Consider the following 27,363-nt stretch of genomic DNA (forward strand, 5'->3'; position numbering starts at 1 on the left):
TATAAAAGAGACCTAAGGGGCAACTTTTTCACACAGAGGGTGGTATTTGTATGGAATGAGCTGCCAGAGGAAGTGGTGGAGGCTGGTACAATTGCAAGATTTAAAAGGCATCTGGATGGTTATTTGAATAGGAAGGGTTTGGAGAGATATGGGCCAAATGCTGGCAGGTGGAACTAGATTGGGTTGGGATATCTGATTGGCATGGACGGGTTGGACCGAAGGGTCTGTTTCCATGGTGTACATCTTTATGACTCTATGACTATCACTGTATGTGTCACGAAGTGAAACCTGGATGAGACTTTATTAAAAGGTCACAGTCTTCAGTTAAAAAGCTTGTTTTTTTAAATACATTAGACAGGATAAAAACCATGAGTGACAGTGCTCCCTCCAATTCTGCCAACTCTCGATAATTTCACAAAGATCCTTAGACAGCACCTTCCATACCAACAACCACTTCAATCTAGAAGGACAAGGGCAGCAGATACATGGGAACATCACCCCCTGCAAGTTCCCCCCCAAGCCATCCACCAACCATTCCTTCACTGTCACTGGGTCAAAATTCTGGAGCTTCCTCCCCAATGATATTGGGGGTCACCCTAAAGCACATAGACTGAAGTGGTTCAAGAAGGCAGCTCACCACCACCTTCTCAAGAGCAAAATGGGGACGGGCAATAAATCCTGACCCAGCCAGTGATGCCCATGTCCCACAAGAGAACAAAAAATAATTTCTAAAGGCAGTTTCAAGGTAGGAGAGTGCATTTCACATCATGCACTCCTTACAACATGACATTGTGTCTCTTGGCTAAACACTACGTCAATATCCCTTTTGAATATTTCAGTCAATGATATAAAACTGCCTGTCACACACATACAGATATATAATCCTGCAGATATTTTAATCAATCTGTTCAGAGATGTTAGGGAGTAGGTGGGAGTTGAACCCAGACCACCTGGCTCAGAGGCAGGGACACTATCACTGTGCCACAAAAGCTGTCCTGTGACCATGCACGAATTAAATGGGGGGGTATTTATGGTATGAATGTGGAATCAACAACAACACTAAGTTTGGGGCGAACACTTTGTCGGCCAGTCCATTGTAAGGAGTAGCAGGACGGGTTCTCACTGACTGCTCACAGATGTCATTAAGGTGGTTCCATTGCAACCGCATCAGGAATTTTACAGAACACAATCCAGACAAAGGAAACCTCTGACGTCCGGTTGCTTAACAAACATGATTCTGCCGTCAAAGAAATAAGGAGCTTGCAGACCCAGAAGGAGACTGCTGTACTTTCCCCCTCATGGCAACAAAAGGGGATGAAGTTCAGGAACACACACAAGTCCATGCTTTGTTACCCGGGACTGGAATATACATCGTCAGCATCTGCTTCACTCTCAGCATCATTCTGTGAATACTCGGAATGTCACAGCGATTACTTCCCAGATTGTAGCAGGCTTCTGAACTAGTGCAGAACGGATCCCAATCACACGCACATCAATGGGAATGGGAAACAATCCAGAGTTTAGCATATCATCTCACGGCTGGGGGGGGGGGGGGAATACATTTTTAAAGTCTAGATTTGTGCTTCTTTAAGGAAAACAAACTCTTCCCTTAAAGTAGATTAACTCTCGCTCCAGCAGAAATAAACCTTAGTAAAGACAAAAATACTGCGGATGCTTGAAATAAACTCAGCAGGTCTGACAGCGTCAATGCAGAAAAAAATAATTTGAGTCTGGTGTGCCTGATCTTCAGAAAGTAATCTTTAAACAACGACAATAAATTATAAGTGGAGAATTTTCAAGAACAGATCTAGTGGCAGCAAAAAAAAACAGTCTTTAAACGACAAATTCTGGTGGGGAGACTCACCAGTGAAAGGAGAGAGGCGGTTGAGGTGCCACTTGTGGAGATCTGCAGAGAATGCACTGAGTATTGAGTTGTAAACCAGTCAAATGTGACAAAGACATGTGTCTGATCAGGAATGTAGCCAAGAGCAGAAACCCCACCCATAGGCGATACTGATTGGTCTCTCAAACACTATGTGGGCGGAGGAAAACCAGGGGCTATGTTTAATTGGACAAGAGAATGTCAGTCAAAAGGGAGGCTGTTACTTTCACTTGGCAACTGGTTTGAAATCGACACCGAGACACGCACAGCGAACTCTCTGTCTCTGTCACGTAATGTCATCTGACAGAAACTACCCAGCAACATCTCAATTTTGCCTGAACACCTCACGCTGCAATTTCCCCTTCCCTACAGCTGAAAGGAAAAATGGGATTCCCTCAACCAGTAAACGAGGGTAGACTCCAAATGTTACACGCAGATAAATACCGTTTTCCACGTAATGATTGGGGCAGTTCCCGGGACCGAATTATCTCAAACTCGGTGGCACAGTTTGAGACGTGGAGGAGTGTGGAGGAGTGAGTTTTGTAAGCGAGTTGTTTGAATGGAATATATGCGGTCGACAAAACACATAACACGCCCCCACCCCCTACCCCCACACACACTGCAAGGGGGAGAGTGAAATAAATCAAACAATACATTTCAGCGGGGGAGGTGGATACACTTTGAAAAGTGAATGAGCCGCCCTAAAAAAGTACATAATACAAGCCCAGTCCTGATTTATTGACAGCTGGTGAATCTCAACAGTGGGAAATAGATTTACTTAATGTTCCTGATTCAAGAGGAAAAAAAGTCAGGAAGGATAGTTACACTCCCGTCTCGACCATAGTTGTTAACATTGAAACCACTGTCCTATGAATATACCTTTAAAATAACACGTTCACTCACCAGACAGAAATACTCGCGTCAGCTGCTGAGCTGCTATTTTTTTTCATTCTCACAGAGTCAATGCTGGGTGGATTTTAGAAGAAAAATTGACTAAGATTTGAAATATCCATCAGCTAAAGGCATCCCAGTTTCTGGAGATTCCCCGCGATTATCTGCATAACGTTTAGTATCGCTTTGCATATTTAAAAAGGAATGGGGTTACAGCGCGTGGTTTTGATAAAATCGGAAACTTCGGCTGTAGCTGAAAACCTGTGATTGGAAAATGTGACCTTAGTTTGTCACTCAGAAAGTGTGTCTTTATTTTCCGCTGTTTGAACAGAAGCTCACCCGGTGGAAGGTTCGGGCATTTGGGGTGAAACTGGATTGAGACAGATGGTCATCAGCCTGAATGTTGGAAGTGATAAGTCAGAAGGGGAAATGAGGTCTGAGCCCCGCGTATATAGTCAGCTCCACACCATGAAAGCTCAAGCCGCTCATCAGTAAACACTTGGGGTGAGTATCTTTCAGTTTCCTTCCCTGATTTCAGGAGCTGCTGTATCCCACAAGAGAGTACCAGCTCCATCTCAGGTAACTTTCCAGGGTAACTACTGCACATGCTGCACAGAAAAGGCACGGGTAGGTGCAACCCCAATCCTCCCATCTTACCTTTAATGACATTGTTACTTAGTTTACAGAAAATACTGGGTAAGAGAAGTGATAATGTGGGATTGAGGGTGGGGGTGGGAGATAGGTTTTCACCCAATGAAATTATAAGACCAGAAGAAATAGGAGTTGAAGTAAGGCCATTCGGCCCATCGAGTCCACTCTGCCATTTAATCATGGCTGATGGGCATTTCAACTCCACTTACCCGCACTCTCCCTGTATCCCTTAATTCCTTGCGAGATTAAGAATTTATCAATCTCTGCCTTGAAGACATTTAACGTCCCGGCCTCCACTGCGCTCATGGCAATAAATTCCACATGCCCACCACTCTCTGGCTGAAGAAATGTCTCCTCATTGCTGTTCTAAATTGACCCCCTCTAATTCTAAGGCTGTGCCCATGGGCCCTAGTCTCCCTGCCTGACGGAAACAAATTCCCACCGTCCACCCTTTCTAAGCCATGCATTACCTTGTAAGTTTCTATTAGATCTTCCCTCAACCTTCTAAACTCTACTGAATACAATCACAGGATTCTCAGCCATTCATTGTTTGTTAGACCTACCATATTCAGGCCCATCACTCAGAATCTCACATGATAAGTCATACCTATACGGCACGGTGGCTCAGTGGTTATCCACAGTACCAGGGTCCCAGGTTTGATTCCAGCCTCAGGTGACTCTCTGTGTGGAGTTTGCACATTCTCCCCGTGTCTGCGTGGGTTTCCTCTGGGTGCTCCGGTTTCCTCCCACACTCCAAAGATGTGCGGGTCAGGTGAATTGGCCATGCTAAATTACCCATAGTGTTAGGCGCATTCGTCAGAGGGAAATGGGTCTGGGTGAGTTACCCTTGCGGAGGGTCGGTGTGGACTGGTTGGGCCGAAGGGCCTGTTTCCACACTATAGGGAATCTAATCTCATCTTACACAACTGACAGCATATCAGTAGCAATCCACCAGTTATTAACCTGTTCAGGTATAGTTCAGTGCTGGAAGCTTTTCAGGGACCAGCGTTAATGCCCCCACCTCTGGGTCAGGAGACTCAGGGTCAAGTCCCACCTGCTCCTGAGGTGTGTAATGACATCTCTGAACAAATATACAGCACCCTGCTGGGACTCTCACCTGGCCTGAAGTTCAGAACACTGACAGTGAGCTGCAAACCACATCGGGAACCTTGAACACAAACCTGTCTTGGCACACTCCAGAATAGGAAGGACTTAAAGCCTTCTCACACTGAGGTAGGAGCACTACCCCAAGCACCCACTGATGTGTTCTTTTACTGATATCTGGGATCAAAGTGAAGGATCCAGGGTGAACATCTCTTGAATTGTATCCAAAATATGAAGTTTTACCAGCTCAGAGTCTTCTCCTGATACCCCCAGCCCATATCCAGCAGAAGGTCTTAACTGACTTGTGGACCTAATGGATTTGTTCAGGCAGAGAATTTTGATTTGGTTTATTATTGTCACATGTACCTAAGCACAGTGAAATGTTTAGTGTAATGTGCAGAAGATCATAACATACAATAGTAACACAAAGATGATAGGGTGACTGAACAGAGCAAGGAATACAAAGTTACAGCTAACAAAGAAAGTGTATGCAAAAAGCAAGATCCACCATGAACCAGCCATGGGCTAAATACAGTGTATAGTTCCTGCCTTCCAACTCATGGAGTCTTTTCCCTGCTGCTGTGTTGTGTGATCACATTTGCACTGATGGAAGGTGCTGCTGCACTATCACTTCAAAATACTGTATTCCAGACCCATCTCTTTGACCAAACTTTGCTTGCCTCGCATTTCCTCCTTGTGGTCCACTTTTCATATGTCTCTCTGTGTGAAATGGCTCTTCACATTAAAGTGCAGGTTGGTGGATGGTGGCTGGATGCAGGGTCTAAGTTAATTAAAATTTGGGGTGGTGGGCAGATGTCAGAGAGTCCCCAGGAGGTTGTGATCCTTGCAGTTGTGTGATTTTGTGGAATCACTACAGTGTGGAAGCAGGCCATTCGGCCCACCGAGTCCACACTGACCTTCTGAACAGCGTCCCATAGAGACCCACCTCCACTACCTGAGCCTGCACCTCCCTGAACACTATGGGCAATTTTCCACAGCCAATTCACCTAACCTGCACATCTTTGGATTGTGGGAGGAAACCGGAACACCCAGACACGGGGAGAATGTGCAAATTCCACACAGTCACCCGAAGGTGGAATCAAACCCGGGTCCCTGGCGCTGTGAGGCAGCAGTGCTAACCACCGAGTTACCATTGCCCGACAAGGCAGGGTTTGTTGCCTCTCTCTGTTGGATGTGAGGGCACTAATAGCCTGCCATGCTGTGTGGTGATGGAATTACAGGTAGCTCAGAGCAAATTGGGAAACACACATTTTCTCTACTCTAGGGAATCAGTTGGGCTTTAACTCACTCCTGAAACAGGATAAAAAAAATACATATTGGATTCAATTTTTAAATGTGGTGCGGGACCTGTGAACTCTGACTGGGAGGTCCAGCATTGTGACCACAAAGGTATTGCACTCAAAGTTAAATATTTCTGTAGCACGAACAGAACACTTGATGTACTCACATTCAGTATGCACTGATCACTGAGCAGAAATTCTGCACATGTCCTGGAGTCCTGTACCTATCAATAAAACTGATGAAGGGCTTTTGCTCGAAACGTCGACTCTCCTGCTCCTTGGATGCTGCCTGACCTGCTGTGCTTTTCCAGCGCCACACTTTCCGACACTGATCTCCAGCATCTGCAGTCCTCACTTTCTCCCAGTATAACAGTATTGTTTGAGAAGACATATTGGCAGCTTGGTAAATTCACCGATTGACACAAGGTGCTTCAAGTGGTTTAAAATTAATTCCCAGCTGTAAAAAGCAAAAGAATAGTCCGACCACATTAGAGAGAGAGAGAGAGAGAGAGAGAGCACTGGTGGTGACTTAACCTGAGGGTCACCACTCCTCAGGTGAGAGGAGAGTGCTTCAGGGTAACCTCAGCCATTGTGGGAATTGAACCCATGCTATTGGCATCACTCTGCACTGCAAACCACCAAGTGGCCAACTCCTCACGGGCCAGATGAACATTGCAACATTTCGTGCCCATCGTTAATTGCTCTGGAAAGTAGCTAACAATCAAACATATTGCCAGGGAACTGGAGACAGATCAAGTAAGGATATTGGAGCCTTCGATATCTTATAAGAACAAATGATGATAACTTAGAGACTCATTATTACAGATGTACATTTTCAATTCCAGATTTAAAAAAGAAACATTAACTAATTAACTGAACTTAAATTCCACGAGCTGTTGTGGTGAGTTTTGAATGTGTACCCCCAGTACACTGACCAGGATCACTGATCCCCAGCACACTATCCTGATCACTGATCCCCAGCACATTGGCTTGGATCACTGATCCCCAGCACATTGGCTTGGATCACTGATACCCAGCACATTGGCTTGGATTACTGATCCCCAGCACACTAACCTGGATCACTGATCCCGAGCACATTGGCTTGGATCACTGATCCCCAGCACACTGACCTGGATTACTGATCCCCAGCACACTGACCTGGATCACTGATCACCAGCACAACTGACCTGGATCACTGATCCCCAGCACACTATCCTGAACACAGATCCCCAGCACACTAACCTGGATCATTGATCACCAGCACACTGTCCTGGATCACTGATCTCTATCACACTATCCTGGACCACTGATCCCCATCACACTAACCTGGAACACAGATCCGGAGCACACTGTCCTGGATCACTGATCGCTATCACACTATCCTGGATCACTGATCCCCAGCACACTAAACTGGATCACTGATCTCTATCACACTATCCTGGATCACTGATCCCCATCACACTGACCTAGATCACTGATCCCCAGCACACTAACCTGGATTATTGATCCCGAACACACTGTTCTGGATCACTGATCTCTATCACACTATCCTGGATCACTGATCCTCAGGACACTAACCTGGATCACTGATCCCGAGCACACTGTCCTGGATCACTGATCTCTATCACACTATCCTGGATCACTGATCCCCAGCACACTAAACTGGATCACTGATCTCTATCACACTATCCTGGATCACTGATCCCCATCACACTGACCTGGATCACTGATCCCCAGCACACTATCCTGGATCACTGATCCCCAGCACACTAAACTGGATCACTGATCTCTATCACACTATCCTGGATCACTGATCCCGAGCACACTGTCCTGGATCACTGATCTCTATCACACTATCCTGGATCACTGATCCCCAGCACACTAACCTGGATCACTGATCTCTATCACACTATCTTGTATCACTGATCCCCAGGACACTATCCTGGATCACTGATCCCCAGCACACTAACCTGGATTACAGATCCCCAGCACACGAACCTGGATCACTGATACCCAGCACACTGACCTGGATCACTGATACCCAGCACATTGGCTTGGATCACTGATCCCCAGCACACTGACCTGGATTACTGATCCCCAGCACACTAACCTGGATCACTGATCCCCAGCACACTAACCTGGATCACTGATCCCCAGCACACTGGCCTGGATCACTGATCCCCATCACACTAACCTGGAACACGGATCCGGAGCACACTGTCCTGGATCACTGATCGCTATCACACTAACCTGGATCACTGATCCCCAGGATATTAATCTGGATCACAGATTCCAAGCACACTGTCCGGGATCACTGATCCCCAGCACACTGACCTGGATCACTGATATCTATCACACTATCCTGGATCACTGATCCCCAGCACACTAACCTGGATCACTGATCTCTATCACACTATCCTGGATCACTGATCCCCAGCACACTGTCCTGGATCACTGATCCCCAGCACACAAAGCTGGATCACTGATCCCCAGCACACTGACCTGGAAGAGTGACACCAGCACACTATCCTGGATCACTGATCCCCAGCACACTGACCTGGATCACAGATCCCCAGCACACTGACCTGGATCACAGATCCCCAGCACACTGACCTGGATCACTGATCTCTATCACACTATCCTAGATCACTGATCCCCAGCACACTAACCTGGATTATTGATCCCGAACACACTGTTCTGGATCACTGATCTCTATCACACTATCCTGGACCACTGATCCACATCACACTATCCTGGATCACTGATCACCAGCACACTGTCCTGGATCACCGATCCCGAGCACACTGTCCTGAATCACTGATCTCTATCACACTATCTTGTATCACTGATCCCCAGGACACGAACCTGGATCACTGATCCCGAGCACACTGACATGGATCACTAATCCCCAGCACACTATCCTGGATCACTGATCACCAGCACACTCTCCTGTATCCCTGATCCCCAGCACACTGTCCTGGATCACTGATCACCAGAACACTGTCCAGGATCACCGATCCCGAGCACACTGTCCTGAATCACTGATCTCTATCACACTATCCTGTATCACTGATCCCCAGGACACTAACCTGGATCACTGATCCCGAGCACACTGTCCTGGATCACTGGTCTCTATCACACTATCCTGGATCAGTGATCCCCAGCATACTAACCTGGATCACTGATCTCTATCACACTATCCTGGATCATTGATCCCCAGCACACTAAACTGGATCACTGATCTCTATCACACTATCCTGGATCACTGATCCCCAGCACACTGTCCTGGATCACTGATCTCTATCACACAGTCCTGGATCACTGATCCCCAGCAAACTGACCTGGATCACTGATCCCCAGCACAACTGACATGGATCACTGATCCCCAGTACACTGACCTGGATCACTGATCCCCAGCACACTATCCTGGATCACTGATCCCCAGGACACTAACCTGGATCACTGATCCCAAGCACACTATCCTGGATCACTGATCCCCAGCACACTAACCTGGATCACTGATCGCTATCACACTATCCTGGATCACTGATCACCAGCACACTCTCCTGTATCCCTGATCCCCAGCACACTGTCCTGGATCACTGATCACCAGCACACTGTCCAGGATCACCGATCCCGAGCACACTGTCCTGAATCACTGATCTCTATCACACTATCCTGGATCACTGATCCCCAACACACTAACCTGGATCACTGATCCCCAGCACACTGTCCTGGATCACTGGTCTCTATCACACTATCCTGGATCAGTGATCCCCAGCATACTAACCTGGATCACTGATCTCTATCACACTATCCTGGATCATTGATCCCCAGCACACTAAACTGGATCACTGATCTCTATCACACTATCCTGGATCACTGATCCCCAGCACACTGTCCTGGATCACTGATCTCTATCACACAGTCCTGGATCACTGATCCCCAGCAAACTGACCTGGATCACTGATCCCCAGCACAACTGACATGGATCACTGATCCCCAGTACACTGACCTGGATCACTGATCCCCAGCACACTATCCTGGATCACTGATCCCTAGGACACTAACCTGGATCACTGATCCCGAGCACACTATCCTGGATCACTGATCCCCAGCACACTAACCTGGATCACTGATCTCTATCACACTATCATGGATCACTGATCCCCAGCACACTAAACTGGATCACTGATCTCTATCACACTATCCTGGATCACTGATCCCCAGCACACTGTCCTGGATCACTGATCTCTATCACACAGTCCTGGATCACTGATCCCCAGCAAACTGACCTGGATCACTGATCCCCAGCACAACTGACATGGATCACTGATCCCCAGCACACTGACCTGGATCACTGATCTCTATCACACTATCCTGGATCACTGATCCCCAGCACATTGTCCTGGATCACTGATCTCTATCACACAGTCCTGGATCACTGATCCCCAGCAAACTGACCTGGATCACTGATCCCCAGCACACTGACCTGGATCACTGATCCCCAGCACACTATCCTGGATCACAGATCCTCAGGACACTAACCTGGATCACTGATCCCGAGCACACTATCCTGGATCACTGATCTCTCTGCTCATTCCTGAAGAAGGGCCTGTGCCCGAAACGTCGAATCTCCTGTTCCCTGGATGCTGCCTGACCTGCTGTGCTGTTCCAGCAATAAAGTTTCAACTCATCACTGATCTCTATCACACAGTCCTGGATCACTGATCCCCAGCAAACTGACCTGGATCACCGATCCCCAGCACACTGTCCTGGATCACTGATCTCTATCACACTATCCTGGATCACTGATCCCCAGCACACTGTCCTGGATCACTGATCTCTATCACACTATCCTGGATCACTGATCCCCAGCACACTAACCTGGATCACTGATCTCGATCACACTATCCTGGATCACTCATCCCCAGCACACTGACCTGGATCACTGATCCCCAGCACACTGTCCTGGATCACTGATCTCTATCACAATATCCTGGATCACTGATCCCGAGCACACTGTCCTGGATCACTGATCTCTATCACACTATCCTGGATCACTGATCCCCAGCACACTAACCTGGATCACTGATCTCTATCACACTATCCTGGATCACTGATCCCCAACACACTAACCTGGATCACTGATCCCCAGCACAACTGACCTGGATCACTGATCCCCAGCACACTGTCCTGGATCACTGATCCCTAGCACACTAAGCTGGATCACTGATCCCCAGCACACTGACCTGGAAGAGTGACACCAGCACACTATCCTGGATCACTGATCCCCAGCACACTGTCCTGGATCACTGATCTCTATCACACAGTCCTGGATCACTGATCCCCAGCAAACTGACCTGGATCACTGATCCCCAGCACAACTGACATGGATCACTGATCCCCAGTACACTGACCTGGATCACTGTTCCCCAGCACACTATCCTGGATCACTGATCCCCAGGACACTAACCTGGATCACTGATCCCGAGCACACTATCCTGGATCACTGATCCCCAGCACACTAACCTGGATCACTGATCGCTATCACACTATCCTGGATCACTGATCACCAGCACACTCTCCTGTATCCCTGATCCCCAGCACACTGTCCTGGATCACTGATCACCAGCACACTGTCCAGGATCACCGATCCCGAGCACACTGTCCTGAATCACTGATCTCTATCACACTATCCTGTATCACTGATCCCCAGGACACTAACCTGGATCACTGATCCCGAGCACACTGTCCTGGATCACTGGTCTCTATCACACTATCCTGGATCAGTGATCCCCAGCATACTAACCTGGATCACTGATCTCTATCACACTATCCTGGATCATTGATCCCCAGCACACTAAACTGGATCACTGATCTCTATCACACTATCCTGGATCACTGATCCCCAGCACACTGTCCTGGATCACTGATCTCTATCACACAGTCCTGGATCACTGATCCCCAGCAAACTGACCTGGATCACTGATCCCCAGCACAACTGACATGGATCACTGACCCCCAGTACACTGACCTGGATCACTGATCCCCAGCACACTATCCTGGATCACTGATCCCTAGGACACTAACCTGGATCACTGATCCCGAGCACACTATCCTGGATCACTGATCCCCAGCACACTAACCTGGATCACTGATCTCTATCACACTATCATGGATCACTGATCCCCAGCACACTAAACTGGATCACTGATCTCTATCACACTATCCTGGATCACTGATCCCCAGCACACTGTCCTGGATCACTGATCTCTATCACACAGTCCTGGATCACTGATCCCCAGCAAACTGACCTGGATCACTGATCCCCAGCACAACTGACATGGATCACTGATCCCCAGCACACTGACCTGGATCACTGATCTCTATCACACTATCCTGGATCACTGATCCCCAGCACACTGTCCTGGATCACTGATCTCTATCACACAGTCCTGGATCACTGATCCCCAGCAAACTGACCTGGATCACTGATCCCCAGCACACTGACCTGGATCACTGATCCCCAGCACACTATCCTGGATCACAGATCCTCAGGACACTAACCTGGATCACTGATCCCGAGCACACTATCCTGGATCACTGATCTCTATCACACAGTCCTGGATCACTGATCCCCAGCAAACTGACCTGGATCACCGATCCCCAGCACACTGTCCTGGATCACTGATCTCTATCACACTATCCTGGATCACTGATCCCCAGCACACTGTCCTGGATCACTGATCTCTATCACACTATCCTGGATCACTGATCCCCAGCACACTAACCTGGATCACTGATCTCGATCACACTATCCTGGATCACTCATCCCCAGCACACTGACCTGGATCACTGATCCCCAGCACACTGTCCTGGATCACTGATCTCTATCACAATATCCTGGATCACTGATCCCGAGCACACTGTCCTGGATCACTGATCTCTATCACACTATCCTGGATCACTGATCCCCAGCACACTAACCTGGATCACTGATCTCTATCACACTATCCTGGATCACTGATCCCCAACACACTAACCTGGATCACTGATCCCCAGCACAACTGACCTGGATCACTGATCCCCAGCACACTGTCCTGGATCACTGATCCCCAGCACACTAAGCTGGATCACTGAACCCCAGCACACTGACCTGGAAGAGTGACACCAGCACACTATCCTGTATCACTGATCCCCAGGACACTAACCTGGATCACAGATCCCCAGCACACTGACCTGGATCAGTGATCCCAAGCACACTGATGTGGATTACTGATCCACAGCATACTGTCTTGAATGTCTGATCCCCAGCACACTAACCTGGATGACTAATCCCCAGCACACTATCCGGGAACACTGATCCCCAGCACACTGGCCTGGATCAGTGACACCAGCACACTCTCCTGTATCCCTGATCCCCAGCACACTGTCCTGGATCACTGATCACCAGCACACTGTCCTGGATCACCGATCCCGAGCACACTGTCCTGAATCACTGATCTCTATCACACTATCCTGTATCACTGATCCCCAGGACACTAACCTGGATCACTGATCCCGAGCACACTGTCTTGGATCACTGATCTCTATCACGCTATCCTGGATCACTGATCCCGAGCACACTAACCTGGACCACTGATCTCCATCACACTATCCAGGATCACTGATCCCGAGCACACTAACCTGGATCACTGATCTCTATCACACTATCCTGGATGACCGATCCCCAGCACACTAACCTGGATCACTGATCTCTATCACACTATCCTGGATCACTGATCCCCAGCACACTAAACTGGATCACTGATCCCCAGCACAACTGACCTGGATCACTGATCCCCAGCACACTGTCCTGGATCACTGATCCCCAGCACACTGAGCTGGATCACTGATCCCCAGCACACTGACCTGGAAGAGTGACACCAGCACACTATCCTGGATCACTGATCCCCAGCACACTGACCTGGATCACAGATCCCCAGCACACTGACCTGGATCAGTGATCCCAAGCACACTGATGTGGATTACTGATCCACAGCATACTGTCTTGAATGTCTGATCCCCAGCACACTAACCTGGATGACTAATCCCCAGCACACTATCCGGGAACACTGATCCCCAGCACACTGGCCTGGATCAGTGACACCAGCACACTCTCCTGTATCCCTGCTCCCCAGCACACTATCCTGGATCGCTGATCCCCAGCTCACTGTCCTGGATCACTGATCTCTATCACACAGTCCTGGATCACTGATCCCCAGCAAACTGACCTGGATCACTGATCCCCAGCACAACTGACATGGATCACTGATCCCCAGCACACTGACCTGGATCACTGATCCCCAGCACACTATCCTGGATCACTGATCCTCAGGACACTAACCTGGATCACTGATCCCCAGCACACTGTCCTGTATCACTGATCTCCAGCACACTATCCTGGATCACTGATCCCCAGCACACTGACATGGATCACTGATCCCGAGCACACTGTCCTGAATCACTGATCTCTATCACACTATCCTGGATCACTGATCCCCAGCACACTGTCCTGGATCACTGATCTCTATCACACTATCCTGGATCACTGATCCCCAGCACACTAACCTGGATCACTGATCTCGATCACACTATCCTGGATCACTCATCCCCAGCACACTGACCTGGATCACTGATCCCCAGCACACTGTCCTGGATCACTGATCTCTATCACAATATCCTGGATCACTGATCCCGAGCACACTGTCCTGGATCACTGATCTCTATCACACTATCCTGGATCACTGATCCCCAGCACACTAACCTGGATCACTGATCTCTATCACACTATCCTGGATCACTGATCCCCAACACACTAACCTGGATCACTGATCCCCAGCACAACTGACATGGATCACTGATCCCCAGCACACTGTCCTGGATCACTGATCCCTAGCACACTAAGCTGGATCACTGATCCCCAGCACACTGTCCTGAATCACTGATCTCTATCACACTATCCTGTATCACTGATCCCCAGGACACTAACCTGGATCACAGATCCCCAGCACACTGACCTGGATCAGTGATCCCAAGCACACTGATGTGGATTACTGATCCACAGCATACTGTCTTGAATGTCTGATCCCCAGCACACTAACCTGGATGACTAATCCCCAGCACACTATCCGGGAACACTGATCCCCAGCACACTGGCCTGGATCAGTGACACCAGCACACTCTCCTGTATCCCTGATCCCCAGCACACTGTCCTGGATCACTGATCACCAGCACACTGTCCTGGATCACCGATCCCGAGCACACTGTCCTGAATCACTGATCTCTATCACACTATCCTGTATCACTGATCCCCAGGACACTAACCTGGATCACTGATCCCGAGCACACTGTCTTGGATCACTGATCTCTATCACGCTATCCTGGATCACTGATCCCGAGCACACTAACCTGGACCACTGATCTCCATCACACTATCCAGGATCACTGATCCCGAGCACACTAACCTGGATCACTGATCTCTATCACACTATCCTGGATGACCGATCCCCAGCACACTAACCTGGATCACTGATCTCTATCACACTATCCTGGATCACTGATCCCCAGCACACTAAACTGGATCACTGATCCCCAGCACAACTGACCTGGATCACTGATCCCCAGCACAACTGACCTGGATCACTGATCCCCAGCACACTGTCCTGGATCACTGATCCCTAGCACACTAAGCTGGATCACTGATCCCCAGCACACTGTCCTGAATCACTGATCTCTATCACACTATCCTGTATCACTGATCCCCAGGACACTAACCTGGATCACAGATCCCCAGCACACTGACCTGGATCAGTGATCCCAAGCACACTGATGTGGATTACTGATCCACAGCATACTGTCTTGAATGTCTGATCCCCAGCACACTAACCTGGATGACTAATCCCCAGCACACTATCCGGGAACACTGATCCCCAGCACACTGGCCTGGATCAGTGACACCAGCACACTCTCCTGTATCCCTGATCCCCAGCACACTGTCCTGGATCACTGATCACCAGCACACTGTCCTGGATCACCGATCCCGAGCACACTGTCCTGAATCACTGATCTCTATCACACTATCCTGTATCACTGATCCCCAGGACACTAACCTGGATCACTGATCCCGAGCACACTGTCTTGGATCACTGATCTCTATCACGCTATCCTGGATCACTGATCCCGAGCACACTAACCTGGACCACTGATCTCCATCACACTATCCAGGATCACTGATCCCGAGCACACTAACCTGGATCACTGATCTCTATCACACTATCCTGGATGACCGATCCCCAGCACACTAACCTGGATCACTGATCTCTATCACACTATCCTGGATCACTGATCCCCAGCACACTAAACTGGATCACTGATCCCCAGCACAACTGACCTGGATCACTGATCCCCAGCACACTGTCCTGGATCACTGATCCCTAGCACACTAAGCTGGATCACTGATCCCCAGCACACTGACCTGGAAGAGTGACACCAGCACACTATCCTGGATCACTGATCCCCAGCACACTGACCTGGATCACAGATCCCCAGCACACTGACCTGGATCAGTGATCCCAAGCACACTGATGTGGATTACTGATCCACAGCATACTGTCTTGAATGTCTGATCCCCAGCACACTAACCTGGATGACTAATCCCCAGCACACTATCTGGGAACACTGATCCCCAGCACACTGGCCTGGATCAGTGACACCAGCACACTCTCCTGTATCCCTGCTCCCCAGCACACTATCCTGGATCGCTGATCCCCAGCTCACTGTCCTGGATCACTGATCTCTATCACACAGTCCTGGATCACTGATCCCCAGCAAACTGACCTGGATCACTGATCCCCAGCACAACTGACATGGATCACTGATCCCCAGCACACTGACCTGGATCACTGATCCCCAGCACACTATCCTGGATCACTGATCCTCAGGACACTAACCTGGATCACTGATCCCCAGCACACTGTCCTGTATCACTGATCTCCAGCACACTATCCTGGATCACTGATCCCCAGCACACTGACATGGATCACTGATCCCGAGCACACTGTCCTGAATCACTGATCTCTATCACACTATCTTGTTTCACTGATCCCCAGGACACTAACCTGGATCACTGATCCCGAGCACACTGACATGGATCACTAATCCCCAGCACACTATCCTGGATCACTGATCACCAGCACACTCTCCTGTATCCCTGATCCCCAGCACACTGTCCAGGATCACCGATCCCGAGCACACTGTCCTGAATCACTGATCTCTATCACACGATCCTGTATCACTGATCCCCAGGACACTAACCTGGATCACTGATCCCCAGCAAACTGACCTGGATCACCGATCCCCAGCACACTGTCCTGGATCACTGATCTCTATCACACTCTCCTGGATCAGTGATCCCCAGCATACTAACCTGGATCACTGATCTCTATCACACTATCCTGGATCACTGATCCCCAGCACACTAAACTGGATCACTGATCTCTATCACACTATCCTGGATCACTGATCCCCAGCACACTGTCCTGGATCACTGATCTCTATCACACAGTCCTGGATCACTGATCCCCAGCAAACTGACCTGGATCACTGATCCCCAGCACAACTGACATGGATCACTGATCCCCAGCACACTGACCTGGATCACTGATCCCCAGCACACTATCCTGGATCACTGATCCTCAGGACACTAACCTGGATCACTGATCCCCAGCACACTGTCCTGTATCACTGATCTCCAGCACACTGACATGGATCACTGATCCCCAGCAAACTGACATGGATCACTGATCCCCAGCACACTATCCTGGATCACTGATCACCAGCACACTGTCCTGGATCACCGATCCCGAGCACACTGTCCTGAATCACTGATCTCTATCACACTATCTTGTATCACTGATCCCCAGGACACTAACCTGGATCACTGATCCCGAGCACACTGACATGGATCACTAATCCCCAGCACACTATCCTGCATCACTGATCACGAGCACACTCTCCTGTATCCCTGATCCCCAGCACACTGTCCTGGATCACTGATCACCAGCACACTGTCCAGGATCACCGATCCCGAGCACACTGTCCTGAATCACTGATCTCTATCACACTATCCTGTATCACTGATCCCCAGGACACTAACCTGGATCACTGATCCCGAGCACACTGTCCTGGATCGCTGATCTCTATCACACTATCCTGGATCAGTGATCCCCAGCATACTAACCTGGATCACTGATCTCTATCACACTATCCTGGATCACTGATCCCCAGCACACTAAACTGGATCACTGATCTCTATCACACTATCCTGGATCACTGATCCCCAGCACACTGTCCTGGATCACTGATCTCGATCACACAGTCCTGGATCACTGATCCCCAGCAAACTGACCTGGATCACTGATCCCCAGCACAACTGACATGGATCACTGATCCCCAGCACACTGACCTGGATCACTGATCCCCAGCACACTATCCTGGATCACTGATCCTCAGGACACTAACCTGGATCACTGATCCCCAGCACACTGTCCTGTATCACTGATCTCCAGCACACTGACATGGATCACTGATCCCCAGCAAACTGACATGGATCACTGATCCCCAGCACACTATCCTGGATCACTGATCACCAGCACACTGTCCTGGATCACCGATCCCGAGCACACTGTCCTGAATCACTGATCTCTATCACACTATCTTGTATCACTGATCCCCAGGACACTAACCTGGATCACTGATCCCGAGCACACTGACATGGATCACTAATCCCCAGCACACTATCCTGCATCACTGATCACGAGCACACTCTCCTGTATCCCTGATCCCCAGCACACTGTCCTGGATCACTGATCACCAGCACACTGTCCAGGATCACCGATCCCGAGCACACTGTCCTGAATCACTGATCTCTATCACACAATCCTGTATCACTGATCCCCAGGACACTAACCTGGATCACTGATCCCGAGCACACTGTCCTGGATCGCTGATCTCTATCACACTATCCTGGATCAGTGATCCCCAGCATACTAACCTGGATCACTGATCTCTATCACACTATCCTGGATCACTGATCCCCAGCACACTAAACTGGATCACTGATCTCTATCACACTATCTGGATCACTGATCCCCAGCACACTGTCCTGGATCACTGATCTCTATCACACAGTCCTGGATCACTGATCCCCAGCACACTGTCCTGGATCACTGATCCCCAGCACAACTGACATGGATCACTGATCCCCAGCACACTGACCTGGATCACTGATCCCCAGCACACTATCCTGATCACTGATCCCCAGGACACTAACCTGGATCACTGATCCCGAGCACACTATCCTGGATCACTGATCCCCAGCACACTAACCTGGATCACTGATCTCTATCACACTATCCTGGATCACTGATCCCCAGCACACTAAACTGGATCACTGATCTCTATCACACTATCCTGCATCACTGATCCCCAGCAAATTGACCTGGATCACTGATCCCCAGCACAACTGACATGGATCACTGATCCCCAGCACACTGACCTGGATCACTGATCTCTATCACACAGTCCTGGATCACTGATCCCCAGCACACTGTCCTGGATCACTGATCTCTATCACACAGTCCTGTATCACTGATCCCCAGCAAACTGACCTGGATCACTGATCCCCAGCACACTGACCTGGATCACTGATTCCCAGCACACTATCCTGGATCACTGATCCTCAGGACACTAACCTGGATCATTGATCCCGAGCACACTGTCCTGGATCACTGATCTCTATCATACTATCCTAGATCACTGATCCCCAGCACACTAACCTGGATTATTGATCCCGAACACACTGTTCTGGATCACGGATCTCTATCACACTATCCTGGATCACTGATCCCCAGGATACTAATCTGGATCACAGATCCCCAGTACACTGTCCTGGATCACTGATCACCAGCACACTGACCTGGATCACTGATCCCCAGCACACTAACCTGGATCACTGATCTCTATCACATTATCCTGGATCACTGATCCCCAGCACACTAACCTGGATCACTGATCTCGATCACACTATCCTGGATCACTCATCCCCAGCACACTGACGTGCATCACTGATCCCCAGCACACTGTCCTGGATCACTGATCTCTATCACAATATCCTGGATCACTGATCCCGAGCACACTGTCCTGGATCACTGATCTCTATCACACTATCCTGGATCACTGATCCCCAGCACACGAACATGGATCACTGATCTCTATCACACTATCCTGGATCACTGATCCCCAACACACTAACCTGGATCACTGATCCCCAGCACAACTGACCTGGATCACTGATCCCCAGCACACTGTCCTGGATCACTGATCCCCAGCACACTAAGCTGGATCACTGAACCCCAGCACACTGACCTGGAAGAGTGACACCAGCACACTATCCTGGATCACTGATCCCGAGCACACTGACCTGGATCACAGATCCCCAGCACACTGACCTGGATCAGTGATCCCAAGCACACTGATGTGGATTACTGATCCACAGCATACTGTCTTCAATGTCTGATCCCCAGCACACTAACCTGGATGACTAATCCGCAGCACACTATCCGGGAACACTGATCCCCAGCACACTGGCCTGGATCAGTGACACCAGCACACTCTCCTGTATCCCTGATCCCCAGCACACTGTCCTGGATCACTGATCACCAGCACACTGTCCTGGATCACCGATCCCGAGCACACTGTCCTGAATCACTGATCTCTATCACACTATCCTGTATCACTGATCCCCAGGACACTAACCTGGATCACTGATCCCGAGCACACTGTCCGGGATCACTGATCTCTATCACGCTATCCTGGATCACTGATCCCGAGCACACTAACCTGGACCACTGATCTCCATCACACTATCCTGGATCACTGATCCCCAGCACACTACCCTGGATCACTGATCTCTATCACACTATCCTGGATGACCGATCCCCAGCACACTAACCTGGATCACTGATCTCTATCACACTATCCTGGATCACTGATCCCCAGCACACTGTCCTGGATCACTGATCTCTATCACACTATCCTGGATCACTGATCCCCAGCTCACTGTCCTGGATCACTGATCTCTATCACACAGTCCTGGATCACTGATCCCCAGCAAACTGACTTGGATCACTGATCCCCAGCACAACTGATAGGATCACTGATCCCCAGCACACTGTCCTGGATCACTGATCCCCAGCACTCTAAGCTGGATCACTGATCCCCAGCACACTGATCTGGAAGAGTGACACCAGCACACTATCCTGGATCACTGATCCCCAGCACACTGACCTGGATCACAGATCCCCAGCACACTGACCTGGATCAGTGATCCCAAGCACACTGATGTGGATTACTGATCCACAGCATACTGTCTTGAATGTCTGATCCCCAGCACACTAACCTGGATGACTAATCCCCAGCACACTATCCGGGAACACTGATCCCCAGCACACTGGCCTGGTTCAGTGTCACCAGCACACTCTCCTGTATCCCTGATCCCCAGCACACTGTCCTGGATCACTGATCACCAGCACACTGTCCTGGATCACCGATCCCGAGCACACTGTCCTGAATCACAGATCTCTATCACACTATCCTGTATCACTGATCCCCAGGACACTAACCTGGATCACTGATCCCGAGCACACTGTCCTGGATCGCTGATCTCTATCACACTATCCTGGATCAGTGATCCCCAGCATACTAACCTGGATCACTGATCTCTATCACACGATCCTGGATCACTGATCCCCAGCACACTAAACTGGATCACTGATCTCTATCACACTATCCTGGATCACTGATCCCCAGCACACTGTCCTGGATCTATGATCTCTATCACACAGTCCTGGATCACTGATCCCCAGCACACTGTCCTGGATCACTGATCCCCAGCACAACTGATATGGATCACTGATCCCCAGCACACTGACCTGGATCACTGATCCCCAGCACACTATCCTGGATCACTGATCCCCAGGACACTAACCTGGATCACTGATCCCGAGCACACTATCCTGGATCACTGATCCCCAGCACACTAACCTGGATCACTGATCTCTATCACACTATCCTGGATCACTGATCCCCAGCACACTAAACTGGATCACTGATCTCTATCACACTATCCTGGATCACTGATCCCCAGCACACTGTCCTGGATCACTGATCTGTATCACACTGTCCTGCATCACTGATCCCCAGCAAATTGACCTGGATCACTGATCCCCAGCACACTGACCTGGATCACTGATCTCTATCACACTATCCTGGATCACTGATCCCCAGCACACTGTCCTGGATCACTGATCTCTATCACACAGTCCTGGATCACTGATCCCCAGCAAACTGACCTGGATCACTGATCCCCAGCACACTGACCTGGATCACTGATCCCCAGCACACTATCCTGGATCACTGATCCTCAGGACACTAACCTGGATCACTGATCCCGAGCACACTGTCCTGGATCACTGATCTCTATCACACTATCCTAGATCACTGATCCCCAGCACACTAACCTGGATTATTGATCCCGAACACACTGTTCTGGATCACGGATCTCTATCACACTATCCTGGATCACTGATCCCCAGGATACTAATCTGGATCACTGATCCCCAGCACACTATCCTGGATCACTGATCACCAGCACACTGTCATGGATCACCGATCCCCAGCACACTGTCCTGGATCACTGATCTCTATCACACTATCCTGGATCACTGATCCCCAGCACACTAACCTGGATCACTGATCCCCAGCACACTGTCCTGGATCACTGATCTCTATCACACTATCCTGGATCACTGATCCCGAGCACACTAACGTGGATCACTGATCCCCAGCACACTAACCTGGATCACTGATCTCTATCACACTATCCTGGATCACTGATCCCGAGCACACTAACCTGAATCACTGATCCCGAGCACACTTGCCTGGATCACTGATCCCTGGAACATTGACCTGAATCACCGATCCCCAGCACACTGACCTGGATCACTGATCCCCAGCGCACTGACCTGGATCACTGATCTCCAGCACACTAACCTGGATCACTGATTCCCAGCGCACTGACCTGGATCACTGATCCCCAGCACACTGACCTGGATCACTGATCCCTGGAACACTAGACTGGATCACTGATTTCCCAGCACACTATCCTGGATCACTGATTTCCAGCACACTATCCTGGATCACTGATCCCCAGCACACTGACCTGGATCACTGATCACCAGCACACTGACCTGGATCACTGATCCCCAGCACACTAAACTGGATCACTGATCCCCAGCACACTGTCCTGGATCACTGATCCCCAGCACACTGACCTGGATCACTGATCTCCAGCACACTGACCTGAATCACTGATCCCTAGCACACTAATCTGGATCACTGATCCCCAGCACACTGACCTGGATCCCTGATCACCAGCACACTGACCTGGATCACTGATCCCCAGCACACTAATCTGGATCACTGATCCCCAGCACACTGACCTGGATCCCTGATCCCCAGCACACTGTCCTGGATCACTGATCCCCAGCACACTGTCCTGGATCACTGATCCCCAGCACACTTGCCTGGTTCACTGATCCCCAGCACACTGTCCTGGATCTTTGATCCCCAGCACACTGATCTGGATCACTGATCTCCAGCACACTGACCTGGATCACTGATCCCTGGAACATTGACCCAAGTCACTGATCCCCAGCATCCTAGCCTGGTTCACCGATCCCCAGCACACTGACCTGGATCACTGATTCCTGGAGCATTGACCTGAATCCTGAAGAAGGGCTTATGCCCGAAACGTCGATTCTCCTGTTCCCTGGAAGCTGCCTGACCTGCTGCGCTTTTCCAGCAACACATTTTCAGCTCTGAATCACTGATCCCAAGCACACTGACCTGGATCACTGATCTCCAGTACACTGACCTGAATCACTGATCCCTAGCACACTGTCCTTGAATACTGATCCCCAGCACACTGTCCTGGGTCACTGATCCCCAGCACTCTGTCCTGGATCACTGAACACCAGCACACTGTCCTGGATCACTGATCCCCAGCACACGAACCTGGATCACTGATCTCCAGCACACCGTCCTGGATCACTGAACACCAGCACACTGTCCTGGATCACTGATCTCCAGCACACTAACCTGGATCACTGATCCCCAGCGCACTGACCGGGATCACTGATCTCCAGCACACTAACCTGGATCACTGATCTCCAGCACACTGTCCTGGATCACTGATCTCCAGTACACTAACCTGGATCACTGATCCCCAGGACACTAACCTGGATCACTGATCCCCAGCATACTGTCCTGGATCACTGATTCCCAGAACATTGGCCCGAATCGCTGATCCCGAGCACATTGTCCTGCATCACTGATCCCCAGCAGACTGACCTGAATCACTGATCCCGAGCACACTGTCCTGGATCACTGATCCCCAGCACACTTGCCTGGATCACTGATCCCTGGAACATTGACCTGAATCACCGATCCCCAGCACACTGACTTGGATCACTGATCCCCAGCACACTGTTCTGGATCACTGATCCCCAGCACACTGACCTGGATCACTGATCCCCAGCGCACTGACCTGGATCACTGATCCCCCGCACACTATCCTGGATCACTGATCCCCAGCACACTGACCTGGATCACTGATCCCCAGCGCACTGACCTGGATCACTGATCCCCAGCACACTAACCTGGATCACTGATCTCCAGCAAACTAACCTGGATCACTGATCCCCAGCACACTGACCTGGATCCCTGATCCACAGCACACTGTCCTGGATCACTGATCCCCAGCACACTGATCTGGATCACTGATCTCCAGCACACTAACCTGGATCACTGATCCCCAGCGCACTGATCTGGATCACTGATCCCTGGAACACTAGATTGGATCACTGATCCCCAACACTCTGACTTCAATCACTGATCCCCAGCACATTTTCCTGGATCACTCATTTTCAGCACACTCTCCTGGATCACTGATCTCCAGCACACTGTCCTGGATCACTGATCCCCAGCAAACTGATCTGGATCACTGATCCCTGGAACATTGACCCAAATCACTGATCCCCAGCATCCTAGCCTGGTTCACCGATCCCCAGCACACTGACCTGGATCACTGATCCCTGGAACATTGACCTGAATCCTGAAGAAGGGCTTATGCCCGAAACGTCGATTCTCCTGTTCCCTGGAAGCTGCCTGACCTACTGCGCTTTTCCTGCAACACATTTTCAGCTCTGAATCACTGATCCCAAGCACACTGACCTGGATCACTGATCTCCAGTACACTAACCTGGATTACTGATCCCCAGCACACTTGCCTGGATCACTGATCCCCAGTGCACTGACCTGGATCACTGATCTCCAGTACACTGGCCTGGATCACTGATCCCCAGCACACTAACCTGGATCACTGATCCCCAGCGCACTGACCTGGATCACTGATCCCTGGAACATTGACCTGGATCACTGGTCCCCAGCACACTGACCTGAATCACTGATCCCCAGCACACTGTCCTGGATCACTGATCCCCAGCACACTGTCCTGGATCACTGATCCCCAGCACACGAACCTGGATCACTGATCCACAGCACACCGTCCTGGATCACTGAACACCAGCACACTGTCCTGGATCACTGATCTCCAGCACACTAACCTGGATCACTGATCCCCAGCGCACTGACCGGGATCACTGATCTCCAGCACACTAACCTGGATCACTGATCTCCAGCACACTGTCCTGGATCACTGATCTCCTGTACACTAACCTGGATCACTGATCCCCAGCACACTAACCTGGATCACTGATCCCCAGCATACTGTCCTGGATCACTGATTCCCAGCACACTGACCTGGATCACTGATCCCCGGAACATTGACCCGAATCCCTGATCCCGAGCACATTGTCCTGCATCACTGATCCCCAGCAGACTGACCTGGATCACTGATCCACAGCACACTGTCCTGGATCACTGATCCCCAGCACACTTGCCTGGATCACTGATCCCCAGCACACTTGCCTGGATCACTGATCCCTGGAACATTGACCTGAATCACCGATCCCCAGCGCACTGACCTGGATCACTGATCTCCTGCACACTAACCTGGATCACTGATTCCCAGCGCACTGACCTGGATCACTGATCCCCAGCACACTGACCTGGATCACTGATCTCTGGATCACTAGACTGGATCACTGATCCCCAGCACACTATCCTGGATCACTGATTTCCAGCACACTTGCCTGGATCACTGATCCCCAGCACACTGTCCTGGATCACTGATCCCCAGCACACTAACCTGGATCACTGATCTCCAGCAAACTAACCTGGATCACTGATGCCCAGCACACTGACCTGGATCCCTGATCCACAGCACACTGTCCTGGAACACTGATGCCCAGCACACTGATCTGGATCACTGATCTCCAGCACACTCTCCTGGATCACTGATCTCCAGCACACTGTCCTGGTTCACCGATCCCCAGCACACTGATCTGGATCACTGATCCCTGGAACATTGACCTGAATCCTGAAGAAGGGCTTATGCCCGAAACGTCGATTCTCCTGTTCCCTGGAAGCTGCCTGACCTGCTGCGCTTTTCCTGCAACACATTTTCAGCTCTGAATCACTGATCCCAAGCACACTGACCTGGATCACTGATCTCCAGTACACTAACCTGGATTACTGATCCCCAGCACACTAACCTGGATCACTGATCCCCAGCGCACTGACCTGGATCACTGATCTCCAGCACACTGGCCTGGATCACTGATCCCCAGCACACTAACCTGGATCACTGATCCCCAGCGCACTGACCTGGATCACTGATCCCTGGAACATTGACCTGGATCACTGGTCCCCAGCACACTGACCTGAATCACTGATCCCTAGCACACTGTCCTTGAATACTGAGCCCCAACACACTGTCCTGGATCACTGATCCCCAGCACTCTGTCCTGGATCACTGATCCCCAACACACTGTCCTGGATCACTGATCCCCAGAACATTGACCCGAATCACTGATCCCCAGCACACTAAGCTGGATCATTAATTCCCAGCACACTGACCTCAATCACTGATCCCTGGAACACGAGACTGGATCACTGATCCCCAACACACTGACCTCAATCACTGATCCCGAGCACACTGTCCTGGATCACTGATCCCCAGCACACTGACCTCAATCACTGATCCCCAGCACACTGTCCTGGATCACTGATCCCCAGCACACTGACCTGAATCACTGATCCCCAGCACTTTGTCCTGGATCACTGATCCCCAGCACACTGTCCTGGATCCCTGGACCAAAGCACTCTGTCCTGGATCACTGATCCCCAGCACACTGTCCTGGATCACTGAACCCCAGCACACTGTCCTGGATCCCTGGACCAAAGCACTCT

General features: G+C 50.2%; 1 protein-coding gene across 2 annotated transcripts in view; it reads right to left on the reverse strand.

Moving 5' to 3' along the window:
• prkcq (protein kinase C, theta) overlaps positions 1-27,363 on the reverse strand; it is a 328,186-nt gene that overhangs the window by 173,065 nt on the left and 127,758 nt on the right. Inside the window, exon 1 of one of the 2 annotated variants that reach the window (XM_043714126.2) lies at positions 1,865-1,915. The exons of the other annotated variant lie outside the window; for it this stretch is intronic. The gene's annotated coding sequence lies outside the window, so the exon portion shown is untranslated. Of the gene's footprint in view, positions 1-1,864; positions 1,916-27,363 lie in introns of those variants that run through there. 2 annotated transcript variants of the gene reach the window in all.

Source organism: Chiloscyllium plagiosum, unplaced genomic scaffold, assembly GCF_037043375.1.
Source record: "Chiloscyllium plagiosum isolate Xiang-an unplaced genomic scaffold, Cpla_swu_hap1 HiC_scaffold_23, whole genome shotgun sequence".
Taxonomy (NCBI): domain Eukaryota; kingdom Metazoa; phylum Chordata; class Chondrichthyes; order Orectolobiformes; family Hemiscylliidae; genus Chiloscyllium; species Chiloscyllium plagiosum.